At 41.1% G+C, this 18627-nt stretch overlaps 1 pseudogene; it reads right to left on the bottom strand.

Annotated features, from left to right (window-relative positions):
* The window catches only part of LOC125396613 (ankyrin repeat domain-containing protein 33B-like), a 29364-nt pseudogene extending 14880 nt beyond the window's left edge, over window positions 1-14484 (bottom strand).
* Window positions 14485-18627: the final 4143 nt, after the last annotated feature.

Below are 18627 nucleotides of genomic sequence, written 5' to 3'. Positions count from 1 at the left end.
AGGCCCCAAGCACCAGCAGAATGGTATTCACCAATCAGGACAGTATCTGAGTTCCTCCACCCTAGAAAAGCAGCTGACTCTGGGCTTTCCCTCTCTCTCCCTGCGCTCTCTCTTGCTCCCTGCTCTCTCTCTCTCTCTCTCTCTCTCTCTCTCTCTCTCTCTCTCTCTCTCTCTCTCTCTCTCTCTTGCTCCCCTCTATTCCTTCAACCGAGAGGCTCCAATAAAGTGTGATTTGGGAATAATCCTCAACTCGTGGTCATTCTTGCTTGCTGGTCAAGCAACGCGCCACAACTGGTGCCGTCAAACCCGGGACGCCGGACAAGTACAACATATCGGTCACCCAGTGAGAGGGCAGAGAATTCAGAACCTGACATACGGCGAGGCGACGTCGGAAATATCCTCCAGGTATGCTGATCGCTGGGGTTGGTCCAGAGTGATTTGGCCTTGTATTAGAGTTGACAGTTGTGTTCGTTCTTCTCTGCTGCTTTTGGCTGCGTTGCCATCAACCAGGTTGTGAGTGTCTTTGCTGCTGTAACCGCGTCTAGTCAAAAGTGAAACTAAGTCCGCAGTAGATCAAGTGGCATTTTTCTAAAAAGAACGTAACTCCCTTATGAGTAAAAAGGGGGGTTCATTAGCCCAGGGGGTAAGTCACACGTAGTTAAGTGTGTACCATGGGCAATTCTTATGGAACCGCCTCGGGCCCCAGTGAGATCTATGGCTCAATCCAGGCGCTTTTACTACAGCACGGTCTAAAGATCTCTTCAGGGACAGTCACTATGATTGTTAAGGATATTGATAAGATCTAACCCTGATTTGCAGCTTCAGGTGATTTAACTTTGCCGTTAAGTTAGGCAGGGATTTGAAACAAGCTAAAAGAGAAGGAAGGATTGGAAGGGGCACATTTCCTCTTTGGAGGTTGATGCGGAGTTGTTTAAAGGATGAATATAATATAGAGATATTAAAAGAAGGGTCACAAGGCATTACAGAAGCACCAGGACAGCCTTTCAGAATCAGATCATAAGGAGGAAAAAAATATAGGCCTAAAAGGAAAAAGGAAAAATCAAAAGAACAGGATCCGGAAATAATAACAAGAAAAAAGGGGAAGAAAAACCCCATAAGTTTAGTGCTGGAGGAGTTTGTGAATCTAGATTTAGTTAAAGATGTTATATTTGAAGATTTTTTAAATGTCTTTCAGTCATTTTAAATTCATCTATTGGGAGTTTTCAGTTTAGGTTTATTGCATATTGTTCTTTGGAGGACTATTTCTGGAGTTCTTGTATTTTTTATATGGATTGATGACTGACAAAGATTTCCAAATCTATAACCAGAGATGTCGATCCTATTAATTATTTCTCTAAATGTTGGCGGGAGGCAATGTGTCCCTATAAAGATAACAATTTTAATAATTCTATCCAGTTGTGTAAATGTTCACGTACTGGATCAGATAATTATTTTCTGCCCCTGGAAAAGTTCCAGGCGGAGCTGATTCTAAAAGATGTTTTGGGGCTGGCCATTCAGCCCAATTCAAAGACCTGCTACAATGGTGCAGGCCAACTAAAAAAAAAAGGATGTTTTGAGGTTGGCTATTCAGCCCAATATTAAGGCTGGTTGCAGTGGCGCAGGCCAATAGGATTTGCTCTTTGGAGCAGAGACCTACAGGTCTATAAGTTCAAGACCAGCCGACGTCTATGCTGGCTGAACTAAGTGTTGTTCTGAGTATTTTATTACTCCCAATATACAATATGGTCCAGTTCATGCATTAATTTAGGGAAGAGTTTGTTTATGTCTCTTCCAAAAACGCTGACATCCATTTGGGTACTGCTGCTATGCTGGCTATGGATTCATCTGTCCAGAGGCCTGAGGACAAAGCCTCTGTTATGGAGCTGTCTGACCTGATTGCTGCGGAGCTGGTGGGTTCCTGAAAAATGATCCAGTATCTAAATTCTTCCTCCCCCAGCTCTCTACTCTTGATCTATCAGTTATTGCTGTAGTGTTATTGCTGTACTGCTGAATTTCCCCTTGATTTGTCAGTTATTGCTTGCTATCAGTTTTTCTTATCCTGTAAGCTATTTCTGCTGAGTACTATGGGTATCTTCAAGACAGGTTGCAAAATGCCATGGTTGTTCAAATTAAAAATTGGATACTGTGGTTAATCTTGACAGATTGGATATGGTTTTTTGACCTCTGCTGGTCACAAAAAATGATTTTTACCATTTTTCATGGCCCCTGGAATACAAAATTTACTAATTGGCTGTCATTTATTCTAGTTAGCTTTCTAGGGACCTTACACCAGTGCTAATTGAGACCTAACTTAAAGGGGCTTTGGTGGCAGGAAATGTTAAACCTGTGGTCTTTCAATTTCGGCCTGATTCCCCCCCAAATCACTGAGTGCTTGGTGGTTTTGGAGGTGTTTCAGAGATTTCTTGATTTAATTTCAGATTCACAATATGTGGTCAATGCTGTAGCCTCTCTTGAGGTTGCAGCCTCAATTCACAGCTCAAGTACAGTGTCCAATATTCTTTTACAAATACAAAAATATATTTTAAAAAGAGAAAATCCCTTTTATGTTGCTCATATTCGAGCCCATTCTCTTTTGCCAGGACCTATGGCAGAGGCCAATGCTCAAGCTGATGGTGCTACTCGAGCACTCGCCCTTGTGGCTACAGATTCACTCCAGCTAGCTAGAGATTTCCATCAGCTTTATCATGTTCCAGCGAATACACTTCGCTTAAAGTTTAAGATCTCTAGGGAAAATGCCAGGAGGATAGTAAAAGCCTGTCCCTCCTGCGTGACCATGCTACCTCCCCCACATATTGGGGTAAATCCCAGGGGGCTAAAGCCAAACTCACTCTGGCGAATGGATGTGACTCACATCTCGGAGTATGGCAGGCAAAAATATGTTCATGTGTCAGTGGACACATGCTCTGGGATAATTCATGCCACCCCACTAGTGGGGAAAAAGGTAACTCATGTAAAAATGCATTGCTTAGAGGCCTGGGCGGCTTGGGGAAAGCCAACCTATCTTAAAACTGATAATAGCCCGGCCTATGCCTCCCAGGGCTTTAAAGCCTTTTACAAGCAATTCAAGGGATTGTAAAAAGGACAAATAAAAATCTAAAGAAAATTCTCCAAAAACAAAAAGGGGGAATAGCTGAAGCAGCGTCCCCCAGAGAAAGGATCTTCCTTGCACTCTTTACACTTAATTTTTTAATTCAAAACAATGCTGGAAAAACAGCAGCAGACAGGCATGCCCTTTATGAAAGCTCTACAGAGCAAGATTTGGTCATGTGGAAAGATGTATTGGTTAACAAATGGTACAGACCGGATCCGGTGATTTCCAGATCCAGGGGAGTGATTTGTGTTTTCCCTCAGAATCGAGAGGATCCAATCTGGGTGCCAGCAAGATTGACCAGAGAAGTGAAGGATGCTGCAAAGGATGAAGATTTGTGCGGAGGCAGCAGGGATGACCCTCTGGGCGGTGACAGGAGCAGCTGTTTCACATTATCACCTTGAACAGCACCCGTGTGCAGCCTCTTATATTTTTTGGCATGCTGCCTAGGTGGATGTGCGGTATGTCTGTGGTTGGTGTGCCGTCTGCAAGCCCAAATGAGGAGAGACAAGCTCATTGTGGCACAGGCTTTGGCTGCCTTGGAATGTGAATCTTCACCCCAGATTTGGCTTTCAGCCTTAAAGAGCTTGTAGGCAATATGCTATGCATAGCCTTTGCACCCTCTAGGGACCAGATAGTTCCATTGCACAGAGGAAGGTATGCATAGGCGAGTGTGTGTAGATACCGCCCTTGCACTCCCAGGGAAATATTTGTCCCATTGCACGGGGAGGGTGTATCTTGCTTTTTCCTTTCCCTCGATTGATCCACACATCCTGAGGTGGGGACCTGATTGGGAAATAGGTTTTGCCTTATTGCTCTACAAAAACAAAAAGGAGGAGCTGTAAGGAGCCATCAGGATATAGCCATTATGGTGCTGATGATTCTGCAGCTTGGAGGTAAACAAATTCTTTTGAAGTTGCCACGTGGGGCTGAGTACCCCTGCCTGTATTTCCACAACTGAGCCTTGTCCCTGACCAATCATGAGGCCCCGAGCACCAGCAGAATGGTATTCACCAATCAGGACAGTATCTGAGTCCCTCCACCCTAGAAAAGCAGCTGACTCTGGGCTTTCCCTCTCTCTCCCTGTGCTCTCTCTCTCTCCCTGCTCTCTCTCTCCCTTGCTTTCTCTCTCTCTCTCTCTCTCTCTCTCTCTCTCTCTCTCCCTCTCTTGCTCCCCGCTATCCCTTCAACCGAGAGGCTCCAATAAAGTGTGATTTGGGAATAATCCTCAACTCGTGGTCATTCTTGCTTGCTGGTCAAGCAGGGCGCCACAATTTCTAATAATCTGTATCTCACCATGAGCTCGTGGCTTACCGGGAAAGATTCAGCATGTCTGACCTGGCAGCTTCATGGTGGGCAGCTCTCTGACTCTGCTTTCTTTCTCCCAGAATTCTGTTCTGTCTACTCCACCCACCTAAGGGCTGGCCTATCAAAAGACCAAGGCAGTTTCTTTATTTTACCAATGAAAGCAACACATAGAAAGAAGACCCTTCTACATCACAGGGTCCTCTTAAGTACCACACTTTCCCATGTGGTAGAGTTTTGGGGTGTGCCACCACACCTAGATATTAAAGAATTTCACCAGCACTGTTTGATCATTGTTGTAATGAGGGAAGTTGCTTGTTCATTTGCTTGTTTTGATAATTTGACACAGGGTGACAACACCTGGAAAGAAGGAACCTCACTAGAAGAATCACTTCCATCAGACTGGACTCTGGGAAGTCTGTAGAGCATTTTCTTGATTGAGGTTGATATGTGAGGGCACAGCTTCCTAGGGGAGGTGGTATGACTGGGCAGGTGGTCCTGAGTAGTATAAGAAATCTGGGCAAGCCTTGGAAACAGCCATGGGAAAGCAGAATTTCCCCATGATCTCTGCTTCATTTCCTACCTCTCGTCCTGATTGAGCTCCTGCCCTGGTTTCCCTTCATGACTGACTGTGATGTGGAATTGTAGGCTGAATAAACATGTCCTTTCCCAAGCTGGTTTTAGCCAGTGTTTCATCACAGCAACAAAAAACAAACAAGGATAATATCTAATCCATTTTATACCAAAACTGTTGCCCGATAGCTACCTTAATCAAGGGTGTGCAGTCTTCATCATCTTGAATATTGATGTCCGTACAGTTGTTGAATTCAGTGTTACCACATCTGGACGGTTATGGGCACAGGCATAGTGAAGTGATGTCCTACAAATTGAGAGGCCATTTTAGGAAATTAAAGATTACTATGTAAAGGCACATTCAAGTGTAAATACTACATAGTAAAGTGCATTTCCTTCTGATGTAAGAGAAGAAACTAAAGTTTTCTTATTTATTTATTTCTCTACTCAGGAGTTCATTTGCTGTGCTAGGCATATAGAGCATGGCTGTCCCATTCAAAAAAAGTGTTCTATCACAAGCTTCATCCTTCCTCAGAGAAGCCTCTCTGGATTACAGGAGAACACCTACTAGAATGAACTCAGCTTGAATTTGAATCCTACCCCAAGCACAGTTAGTTATTAGTTACTACTTAGCCTTCCTATGAGCTCCATGACTCAATCTCTCCATCTGTAGAATGGGGATTCAACACTGTAGCTGTCTTACACAGTACTGTTGTGACGCTTCAACTCACCTCTTCAAGAGCACGTACAAATGCTTCCAGCACCTGACAGCTCGGTGTTTGCTGGATACAATTATCGTTGGTCTTTCTAATGGTAATAAACACAGTATTTCAATAAAGAGAAATAACAGAATTATACCTACTGCAAATACAAAATTTTTATCCAAATAACTTTACAATATTTTAAAACTATGTTCCCTAAGCTGGCCTTGAACTTGTTAATCCTCCTAGTAGGTAGGAATGCAGGCAGTTTCACTGCACTTATCTTATTCTTTATTTCACACTTTAGCATCACTGACATTGGCCACTTATAATCCATGATATTTTATAATTGGCAATGTTTTCTACTTTGCTACCATACAAAATAAAACATCATCATGCAGTCCATTGTGCCTTACATCAAATGAAACATGATACAATCCATAGGCCCATGACAATTCTAAAGGTCACATGTATCTATGTAAATTTCAGCTCTCAAAACTATGAAATGTAAACAGAATACCAATAACAACAAACAAAAATCTGAATCTTCAGTCATCAATACCTAGAATGCCCATCAATGCCCAGAAGTAATGTTTGTATATTTGCTGCCAACAGGGACACAGCATAGTCCTTAGACAACAGACAGAGTATCCTTGTTAATACAGACACCAGATGGTAGCTAATGGCTTTGCCTTATACCTTTCAATATGTCTACAAATTAGCACCAAAATTGATCAAATCTATCCAGAAGGAGATAACCCATGGCATTACAGCTCCCTTGCTCTAATTTAAAAAAATCTTTAAGCAAAAAAAAATTACTAGGGATTCATTTGAGCATCATTCATTGTATTCAATATTTAAACTTATAGAATGTAAGGAAAGCTGACTGTGCAGAGAAACATGAATATTTTCAGAATGAGAGGATCTTGAGAGCTAGTAGATGTGTATGCTGTACAGTAGATATCTAAGCTACACGTGGGGAATAAATGGATTGGCAGAATGGATAAATATAGCTGGAAAATTCAGTGTTGTTAAAGGATACGTTTATTAAGCAAAAGAATACTTTGAAACACTTACTGTTATGTGGATAATGCTTAATTTGGAAGACTGAATAACTATAGACTAAATAACCTCACAACTACAGATACGATCAAGAAGCATGTGAGCTATGGAGAATCTACTGTTGAGGGCCATTGTTTCCTGCCTATAATCTAGTGAGAAATAAGAAACAAGGACTAGGAAAGAGGGCTGCAGTGATTGTTAAAACTCAGTTGGTAAGCACTCGCCCTGCAAGCCTGAGACATCGATTTCAGAACCCCCAGCACCTTGAGAATCTGGTGCTGGAGATGTGGATCAAGGAGGATCCCCAAAGCTTGCTTGCCTGCAAGTCTAGGTGAGTCAGTATACTCCAAATCAATCAAACACATTGTGGATTTGGGTGAGAGAATCTGTCTGAAAAGCTGAGGTGGAGGAACCACAGGGTGAGGGCACACACTGGCAGACCCACTGGCCTAAGTTCAATCCCCAGAACCCACAATGTGGCAGAACACAACTGTCAAATACAGTTCTCTTCTGACCTTCACACACTTACTTGGCATGTGTGGGGCATATGTGCACACACACACACACACTCACACACACATATGAATTTTAATGAGATGTAAAGAAATTTTTGAAGAGTATGTCAACCACTAGCCTTCACATATGTACCAAAGCACACACAACATATATATATATGTATGTATGTATATATACATACATGTATACATGTATACATACATATATATGTGGGGCCAGGGGACAGAGTTATAGTTCAAGTTGAAAATTTCCTTGTGAGATTCCTCAGCAAGCATGAAACAGACATAAGATTTCTTGGTGATTCTTTTCTTTTTTTTTCTGCGAGTTGGCATTTTATGTAAAAATTTATCTCAAGACACAATTTTCTGGTGGTGACTGCAACTGTGCAGGAGTTTCTTTGTTCACTGAGCCTGCACACAGCAGGCCTGCCCTTTTGTCTGTGAGGTCCCTGGCCAGGAGGTGGCCCTGATCCTGGACCAGAAGATCCATCGGAGAGCATTTGAAGGAAGAAGTGGGCAGGTGCCAATGCAAGAATTCCTCCAACAATCTGTAAAACAACATGATAGCACCAGAACCCAGTGAACATACAACAAAAAGACTTGAACAGCCTAATCCAGAAGAAGTAGAAGAAATAGATATAATGAAAGTGAAAGAGTCCCTTAAACAGGATGTGAAAAACTCCCTTAAAGAAATGGATGATAAGAATAACAAAAAGTTTGAAGATATAAATAAATCTCTAAAAGATACCCTAGGAAACCAAAAAAGAAAAAAAAGAAAAAAAAGAAAAACAATCAAACAGATAATGGAAACAGTTCAAGACTTGAAATGGAGGCAATGAAGAAAACACAAACTGAGGGACGGCTGGATATGGAAAATCTGGGTAAACGAACAGGGACTACAGAGACAAGTATAACAAACAGAATACAAGAGATAGAAGAAAGAAACTCAGATGCTGAAGACACTACAGAGAAAATAAACTCACTGATGAAAGAAAACAGCAAATCCAACAAATTCTCATCACAAAACATCCAGGAAATCTGGGACACCATAAAAAGACCAAACCTAAGAATAATAGGGGTAGAAGAAGGAGAACAATTACAGCTCAAAGGTCCAGAATAATAATCAACAAAATTATAGAAGAAAACTTTCCCAACCTAAAGAAGGATATTCCTATAAAGTTACAAAAAGCATACAGAACACCAAATACACTGAATAAAAACAAAATCTCCCCGTCATATAATAATCAAAACACAAAACATACAGAATAAAGAAAGAATATTAAGACCTGCAAAGGAAAAGGGTTAAGTAACTTATAAAGGTAAACCTATCAGAATTACACCTGACTTTTCTATGGAAAACATGAAAGCCAGAAGTCCTTAGATAGATGTACTGCAGAAACTAAGAGATCATGGATGCAAGCCCAGACTACTATACCCAGCCAAGCTTTCATTCACCATCAATGGAGAAAACAAGATATTCCAGGATAAAAACAAATTTAAACAATACATAGCCACAAATTCAGCCTTACAGAAAGTAATAGAAGGACAATCACAACTGAAGGAACCCAAAAACGCCCACAATAACTCAGACATCTAACAACCCTTCACCAGCACAACTCAAGGAAGGGAAACACACAAACTCTACCACCAAAAAAACCAATAAAACAAACAAAAACAAAAAACAAACAAACAAACAAAACGGAGATAACAAGCACTGGTCATTAATATCACTTAATATCAATAGACTCAACTCACCTATAAAAAGGCAAAGGTTGAGAGATTGGTAATGAAAACAGGATCCAACATTCTGCTGTTTACAAGAAACAAACTTCAACCACAAAGACAGATATCTACTCAGAGTAAAGGGTTGGGAAAAGGTTTTTCAATCAAATGGACCTAAGAAACAAGTGCGTGTGGTTATACTAATATCTAACAAAATTGACTTAAAACTAAAATCAATCAGAAGAGATGGAGATGGACACTTTATACTCATAACAGGAATAATTCACCAGGAGGAAGTCTCAATCCTGAATATCTATGCACCTAATATAAAAGCACCCACATATGTAAAAGAAACATTACTAGAACTCAAGGGACACATCAAACCCCACACACTAATAGTAGGAGACTTCAACACTCCTCTCTCACCAAGGACAATCAGACAGAAACCTAACAGAGAAATAAAATAACTAATGAAGGTAATGAATCAAATGGACTTGACAGACATCTATAGAACATTCCACCCAAATAGAAAGAATATACCTTCTGCTCAGCATCTCATGGAACCTTCTTGAAAATTGACCACATACTCGGTAACAAAGCAAACTTCCACAGATACAAAAAAAATATTAGTAACCACCTGTGTCTTATCAGATCACCATGGAATAAAGACAGAATTGAACAATAATTCTATTCTCAGAAAGCCTGCAAACTCATGGAAAATGAACAGTTAACTACTGAATCACCCCTGGGTCAAGGAAAAAATACATAAAGAAATTAAACTCTTCCTTGAATTCAACAAAAATAAAGGCACAACATACTCAAACCTATGAGACACTATGAAAGTGGTGCTAAGAGTTCATAGCTCTAAGTGCCCACATTAAAAAAATGGAGAAAGCTTACATTAGAGACTTAACAGCACAGCTAAAAGCTCTAGAAAAAAAGAAGTAGATTCACTGAGGAGGAATAGAGGACAGGAAATAAACTGAGGGCCGAAATCAACAAAATAGAAATACAGAAAAATATCCAAAGAATCAATGAAACAAAGAGCTGGTTCTTTGAGAAAGTCAACAAGATTGACAAACCTTTATCCAAACTAATCAAAAGGCAGAGAGAGAACACGCAAATTAACAAGATAAGAAATGAAAAGGGGGACATAACAACAGCCACTGAGGAAATTCAGAGAATCATTAGGTCTTACTACAAAAGCTTATATGCCACAAAGTTCGAAAATGTGAAAGAAATGGACTTGTTTGTAGATAGGTACCATTTACCAAAATTACATCAAGACCAGGTGAACAATTTAAATAGACCTATAAGTCATGAGGAAATAGAAGCTGTCATAAAAAACCTCCCAACCAACAAAAGCCCAGGAACAGATGGTTTTAATGCAGATTTTTACCAGAAATTCCAAAAAGAGCTATAATCTTTAATGTGTTTCACATAATAGAAACAGAAGAGTCATTGCCAAACTCTTTTTATGAAGCTACAGTCACCCTGATTCCAAAACCACACAAAGACCCAACCAAGAGAGACAATTACAGACCAATCTCACTCATGAACATCGACAAAAAATTTTCAATAAAATTCTGGCAAACAGAATCCAAGAACACATCAAAAAATTATCCATTATGATCAAGTAGGCTTCATCCCAGAGATGCAGGACTTCTTCAACATTTGAAAATCTATCAATAAACTGAAAGAAAAAAAACATATGATCATTTCATTAGATGCTGAAAAGCATTTGACAAAATTCAACACCCCTTTATGATAAAGGTCTTGGAGAGGTTTGGGATACAAGGATCATACCTAAATATAATAAAAGCAATATATAGCAAGCCAACAGCTAATATCAAATTAAATGGAGAGAAACCCAAAACCATTCCACTAAAATTAAGAACAAGACAAGGATGTCCACTCTCACCATATCTCTTCAATATAGTGCTTGAAGTTTTAGCAATAATAATAAGACAACAGAAGGTGATCAAGGGGATTCAGATTGGAAAGGAAGAATTCAAACTTTTATTATTTGCAGATGATATGATAGTGTACATTAGTGACCCCCAAAACTCTACCAAAGAACTCATACAGCTGATAAATATCTTCAGTGATGCGGCAGGTTTCAAGATCAACTCAAAAAAAAATCGGTAGTCCTCCTATACACGAAGGATAGAGAAACAAAGAGGGAAATCAGAGAAACTTCACCTTTACGATAACCACAAATAGCATAAAGTATCTTGAGTTAACTCTAACTAAGGAAGTGAAAGATCTATTTGATAAGAAATTTAGGGCATTGAAGAGAGAAATTGAAGAGGACAGCAGAAAATGGAAGGATCTCCCATGCTCTTAGATGGGTAGGATCAGCATAGTAAAAATGACAATTCTACCAACGGCAATCTATAAATTCAATGCAATCCCCATCAAAATCCCAGCAAAATTTTTCACAGACCTTGAGAGAATAATAATCAACTTTATATGGAAAAAGAAAAAAACCCAGGATTACCAAAACAATCCTATACAATAAAGGAACTTCTGGAGGCATTACCATCCATGACTTCAAACTCTATTACAGAGCTACAGTAATGAAAACTGCTTGGTGTTGGCATAAAAACAGAGAAGTTGATCAATGGAATAGAATAGAAGACCCGGATATTGACCCACAAACCTATGAACTTGATTTTTGACAAAGGAGCTAAAAGTATACAATGGAAGAAAGAAAGCATCTTTAACAAATTGTACTCTTATAATTGGATGTCAACCTGCAGAAGAATGAAAATAAATCCATTATCTATCACCATGCACTAAACTCAAGTTCAAATGGATTAAAAACCTCAATATAAAACCGACCACATTGAACCTGAGAGAAGAGAAAGTAGGGAGTAGACTGCAATACATGGGCACAGGAGACCACTTACTACGTATAACCTCAGTAGCACAGACAATAAGGGCAACATTGAATAAATGGGACCTCCTAAAACTGAGAAGCTTCTGTAAAGCAAAGGACACTGTCATTAAGACAAAAAAGGCATTCTACTGGATGGGAGAAGATCTCCACCAACCCCGCATCAGACAAAGGTCTGATCTCCAAAATATATAAAGAACTCAAGAAACCAGACTTTAAAATTCTAATTAACCCAATTAAAAATGGGGTGCTGAACTGAACAGAGAATTCTCAACAGAAGAATATCAAATGGCCAAGAGATACTTAAGGTCATGTTCAACTTCCTTAGTGATCAGGGAAATGCAAATCAAAACAACTTTGAGATGACATCTTACACCTGTCAGAATGGCTAAAATCGAAAACACCAATGATAACCTTTGCTGGAGAGGATGTGGAGTAAAGGAAACACTCATCCATTGCAACCACTTTGGAAATCAGTGTGATGGGTTCTCAGGAAATTTGAAATCAACCTACCTTGGGACCCAGCAATACCACTCTTGGGAATATACCCAAGAGATGCCTAATCATACAAAAAAAGCATTTGTTCAACTATGTTCATAGCAGCATTATTTGTAATAGCAGAACCTGTTAACAACCTAGATGCCCCTCAATGGAAGAATGGATAAAGAAAGTGTGGAACATACATATGCATTAGAGTACTACTCAGTGGTAAAAAACAACGACATCTTGAATTTTGTATGAAAATGGATGGAAAAAGAAAATACTATCCTGAGTGAGATAACCCAGACCCAAAAAGATGAATATGGTATGTACTCACTCACTTGTGGACTCTAGCCATAGACCAAGGTCTTTAACCTATAGTTTACAAGCCCAGAGAAGCCAAACAACAAGGTGAACCCAAAGAAAAACATATATAGATCCTCCTGGAAATTGGAAGCAAACAAGATTGCAGGGTAAAAGTTGTGAGCATGAGGGTGGGGGCAGGAGTAGGGGTGAGGTTGGTGGAAGGGGAGAGGGGGAGAGGGAAGGGAGAAGGGAAGGACTGGCAACAGCTTGGGGGAGTGGGAGGGTGGAGATGGAGGAAGGGCGGATATAGGAGCAGGGAAGAAGGGATCCATTTTAGTGTTGGCAAGAGTCTTAGCTCTAGAGGGATCCCACGTGTTCGTGGGGATGTTCCCAGCTAAGTCTTTGGACAGCAGAGGAGAGGGTGCCTGAACTGTCCTTGCCCCACTATCACACTGATGAGTATCTCGAATATCACTATAGAATCTTCGTCCGGTGACAAATGGAGATAGATACAGAGACCCTCATCAGAGCAATGGACTGAGCTCCCAAAGTTCAGTTGAAAGGCAGAAGGAGGGAGAGAACGAGCAAAGAAGTCAGAACCGCGAGGGATTGGTCCACCAACTGAGGCAGCCAAATCCAGCTGAACGAGCATTTGATCAAACCAGACTCTCTGATTGTGGCTGACAATGGGGACTGACTGGGAAGCCATTGATAAAGGCACTGGGACTTGTTTGTAAGGCATGTTCTGACTTTTTGGGACCCTAGTCTATATGGATGCACAGCTCCCTAGGCCTAGATGTACCGGAAAAGACCTTGGACTTTCCACAGGGCAGGGTTCCCTGCCCTCTCTCAAGCAGGGTGGGAGAGGGAGGAGAAGGTGTGGGGGAGCAGGAAGGGATTGGGAGGAGGGAAGGAAGTGTAAATAATTGAATGGAAAAATAAAAATTTAAAAAAAGATACAATTTTCTGTGTTGCACATAATATAGCATTAAAACATATGCATTAAGGGCTGGAGGGATGGTTTGGCACTTACAAGCTCTAATTTTTTTTCTGTAGAGGACCTGGGTTTGATTCCTAGCACCCATATAGCAGATCACAACTGTCCATGAATCCACTTCCAGGAGATACAACACCTTCTTCCTAAGTGTGCGTGGTACATTGAAAATACCTGCAGGCAAAACACTCAAACCTTATAAACTTTAAGTGTACACATAAAAAAATATACCTAGTTTTCTTAGTTCAATCCCTTTAAAGCACATAATAAAGTACTCTAAAAGAGACAATGTAAAAGGATTTGTAAACTAATTGAAGTTTTTTGTTTCGCTTTCTTAAAGAAGACCTCGGAGCTGCCCTTCCAAGGTGTGCAGGTTTCAGGTGCCTAGGAGTCTAAAGCAGGCACAAAACCCAGTGGTCTCCATGAAAGAAGAGCCTTAAGCAGCATGACCTCTGCCCTCCCTCAGGCTGCAGATCTGAAAAGTATGTTTCTCCCTGGTAGATCCTGACTGTCCCCAATAGTTTCCACCCCTACTGCTCCTCGCCCCTCCTCAGGCCCCATTACCTGCCCCTCCTGTCATATTCGTTTATGTGGTATTCGCTGCCATTGATGAGTCTCTCAACTGAAGCCACATCACTCACACTGGCCGCCCTGTGGAGCTGCCCCACAGGGTCATATCCGATTAAGTACAGGGGAAATTGCTGCCGTTTTGGACCAAAGCACCCATGACCCAGGCATGCGGGCCACAGGCGGGTGTACTAGCGAGTCCGCTGAGGGGCTCTAATAGTATGGGCATCATATTCAAAGTCGTCCTGCATGTTGAGCCTCAAGGCTCCACAGGCCCTCCTGAGCCTCCCAGCCTTCCCTTCCTTCCTCTTTAGCTACCCGCACTCTCCCAAACCCAACAATAAATGTTCAAAACACTGGTTAAGTCTCCCCACTGAACCAAATAAGCGTCCTGCTAGGGCAGATTCTTGGTTCAGTGTGAGCTGAACTCTGCTTCCTCCTTAGCAACTCAGTTCCATGGACATAGTGATGCACTGTGAGCTCACAATGGTGCTCTGCGGCTGAGCAGCATTGTGTATTCTGCGCATGCCCATGTCAGACTCCAGAGACAAAAGCCTACAGTGCTCAGCACCTGTAGACAAATATTGTATGTTTTCTCTTTTAAGGATGTTCCCTTTTTCCAGGAGGTGGTGGCTCATGCCTTTAATCCCAGCACTCAGGAGACAGAGGCAGGCGGATCTCTGTGAGTTCGAGGCCAGCCTGGTCTATAGGAGCTAGTTCCAGGACAGGCTCCAAAAGCTACAGAGAAACCCTGTCTTTAAAAACGACATAAAATAAAATAAAATTTAAAAAGGGTGTTCCTTTTTAAGGTTCTGATATGGGAACTACATTCTGAGTAATCACAGAGGTTTGGAACCTAGTAAGGGACCAGGAGGGAGGAGAGTATCTCTCAAGGTAAGGGAATAATCTTTAGTGTTATGAAGCTATAAAGGAAAACTAGAATTGGACAGTTTAATAAAAGGGAGATGGGACAGAAAGGTAAAGGAGGGAAAATAGAGAGGGACAACCAATACTTAAGGTTCTTTGTAAAACTATATGGAAACCGACTACCCTAGAAGCTTCCTATACATATGTGAAAGGAACCCACAGGGAGACAAAAAACAACAGGGGAGAGAAGGCTTCAACTAGACATCTTGTGCCACCAAATGAAACCTCCAGTGCCAGGAACAGGTTACAGCCTGTTGAGTCACTGAGCAAAGGGACCCATGGAAACCAGCAAATAGCACAGCTATTGCCAAGGTTCTTGGTTGCTCACACAACCTGATGTTAAGGTCTTGTTTCTGAAGGTGACACTTCTATCACTGAATATGGAGAAGCTGAGCTGCTGTCTAACTAGGTTATTCAGCTACTAACCAGAGTTCACAGTACTGGAAGGTACTCTGCGTGCTCCTGGAGGAGAAAGGCAGTCCTCAATACCTCTCAGTACAAACCCTTCAACCAACAACCACACCCACATAGAAGGAAGCTCACAGACATCTGTAAATTTATTTCTAGGGGATCCAGCACCCTCTTGTGTCTTTGCAGGCACCAGTCATGCACACAGCGAACATACATACATGCAGACAAAACATACATAGACATGAAATAAGTGTGATCTATAAATATTGAGAAGTAATACATTTATGTAGCAAGTTCACTCTTTTAAAGTATACAACCCAGTAGGATTTTTTTCAGTATGTTCTTAAAATTATGCAACCATCACCCTATTTATTTTTTTTTTAATATTTTTGTCATTCAAGAAAAAAACCCTTTATTCATGAGTAGTTACTCTTCATTCGTCCAAACCCCACCCACTATCAGTTACCAATCTAACTTTCCGCTTCAAGTGTCTCATTCTGGGTATTTAATAGAAATCAAATCATTTAATAAAGAAGTGTCCCATTCTTCAGTCCTTTGACTATTTTCAACTGAGTTTAATGTTTGTGATATTTATTCATGTTATAGGATGTATCAGTTCTCTACCCTTTTCCAAGGCTAGAAACTAGAAACTAACACACCACCCTTTGTTTACTCACTCATCAAGAAGTAGGTAATTAGGGTTTCACCCCTTTTCCTTTTATAAATGATCAGGCACTAGTGGCTGCACTATCTTCCTCTACAATGTCAGCAGTAATGTAGCAGGTTTCTGTTCTCTGGTATCTTTACACTTTCACATGTGTCCCAGCATCTGTGCATGCTAGACAAGTGCTCTACCTGTGACCCATATCCTCAGCATGCAACATGTACTTTTCAATTTTTATACCAGATTTTGTTGTTGTCCAGCTTCAACTTCATATATGTCACACACACACACACACACACACACACACACACACACACACACAAACACACACACTCCTCTACCAAGTGCTGGGATTGCAGAGCTGTACCACCATGATTGACTTATCTTTTGTATTTTCACCATCTTAATGATACCAAGTATCACCTCATTGAGCTTTGATTTGCAGTACTTGAGGGCTGATGGTGTTGAATATCTTCCGGTGTGCCAGTGGGACATTTGGAAATCTTTCCAGGTCTCATAGCCGGTGGGTGAGGTTCAAACAAAGGCTGGTAAGGGACAGACAAATATACCATGCAGATGGAGATTGAGTGCAAAGTTTTATTAAAAAGAGGAGTGTAGAGGGGAGGAAATGACAGGAGGAAGGAAGAGAGGAAGAGAGGGAGGGAGGGAGGGAGAAAAGGAAAAGAGGTTGAGACCTGCTTGCCTCAGTGGAGGAAAAAGAGAAAAAGAGAGAAGGGGAAGGGAGGGAGAGAGTAAGGGAGGTAGGGAGGGAAGGAGGGAGGGAGAGCACTAGAGAGACTGGCAGGGGACAGAGCATCTCTTAAAGGGACAGGGTACCATTTGCTATACAGCCAGGCATAGGGCATGAGGTGCTGTGATGCGGCTGAATACTAACCAAATGTCTCTTGAGATCCATTGCCCTCCGTGTCACTGGGCTCTCATTCTAGTGCTGAGTCACAAGAAATTTATACGTTCTGAAGAAAAATTCCTATAGGCCTATATATGGTTATATACAATACATGGGAAGAAATCCAACAGCAGGGGATATATAATGATTTCTTCTGGGTCTAAAGGAATAAGGAAAGCAGGGACTTGATCATTGGGTCCTTGTGTGTTATACAATTACTGATTGTACTGAAAAATATTTAGTTACCTTAAAATATTGTTGCATTCTTTCAGTGTTTGAGAGGGGACCAGGAGCCTTCCATGTATAAGGCAAGCTCACACTATGCCCAAGCTGCATGCTCAGCCCGATGTTTTCCTTAATAGCTAGCATTTTACAGGCATTTACTTATTTAGGAAGGGAGAGGAATATAAGAAACACTTCTCTGTTTTATTTTTTAATGGAAAGACTGTTAATAGGAAGAAAACTTGGGAAAGGGGCCCTTGAAATGGCTCAGCACCTAAGACCATTTTTCATACAAGCCTGATAACCTGAATTCCATCCCTGGAATCCATGATAGGAGAATTAACCAACTCCCAGATGGTGTCCTCTGACCTCTACATATCTACCTTGTCTTTCAACACACATACACACACACACACACACACACACACACACACGAGAGAGAGAGAGAGAGAGAGAGAGAGAGAGAGAGAGAGAGAGAGAGAGAGAAACCAAGGAAGATCACTACTTATTGGCCTGTTCTCTATGGATTTCTCAGCCTGTTTTCTTATGGGAATGAGGACCATCTGTCCAGATTGCCACTACCCACAGTAATCTGGGCCTTCCTACATCAAAAATTAATCAAGAAAAGGTCCCCACTGACTTACCTATTGGAAAATGTGACAGAGAAGTTCCCTCCCTCTTCCCACATTATGTCTAGGTTTCTGTCAAATTGGCAAAAGTTAACTATCACAGCAGCACCCAGAGCTCAGGTGTTACTGCATAAGAGGGAGCCAGAAAGGATGTAAAAGTCGAAGTAGGGGGAGAATGGCTGTGAAACTGGGTCTTCAGGACAGGAACCAGTGACTGCACTCAGGAATTCCATGCAGCCGTGTTTTCCTGGAGCAGAGCTATACAATAATGAGGCTTCACCACTACATCATGAATTGAGAAAGACTCATAAGGTCCCATCCCTCTATGAGGAGCTATGGGAAGTTAATGGAGGCTAGGTGAGGGAGCAGCATAAAAGTTTTACAGAGGAGAAAAATGCAGGTAAGCCACCATTCAACTGTTTTTTTTCTCTCTACCAAAGTATTTGGTGATATGAATAATATTGAGGGAGGTAGCACTTGGGCAGAAGGACTGGTTATCACTTAAATAATTCACCAAAAGGCTCCTGATGCCATAAATAGTTTTAAATGAATGATTTCTACTTAGTGTATTTTAATAGAAAACTCTTAAAATGAATATGCAAACAGTTCAGTTTTCTGTCATCTTTCAGAAAAT

Source organism: Myodes glareolus, chromosome 8, assembly GCF_982192425.1.
Source record: "Myodes glareolus chromosome 8, mMyoGla1.1, whole genome shotgun sequence".
Classification (NCBI taxonomy): domain Eukaryota; kingdom Metazoa; phylum Chordata; class Mammalia; order Rodentia; family Cricetidae; genus Myodes; species Myodes glareolus.
The sequence above is the reverse complement of the archived record's forward strand: the minus strand, read 5'-3'. Positions and strand labels throughout refer to the sequence as shown.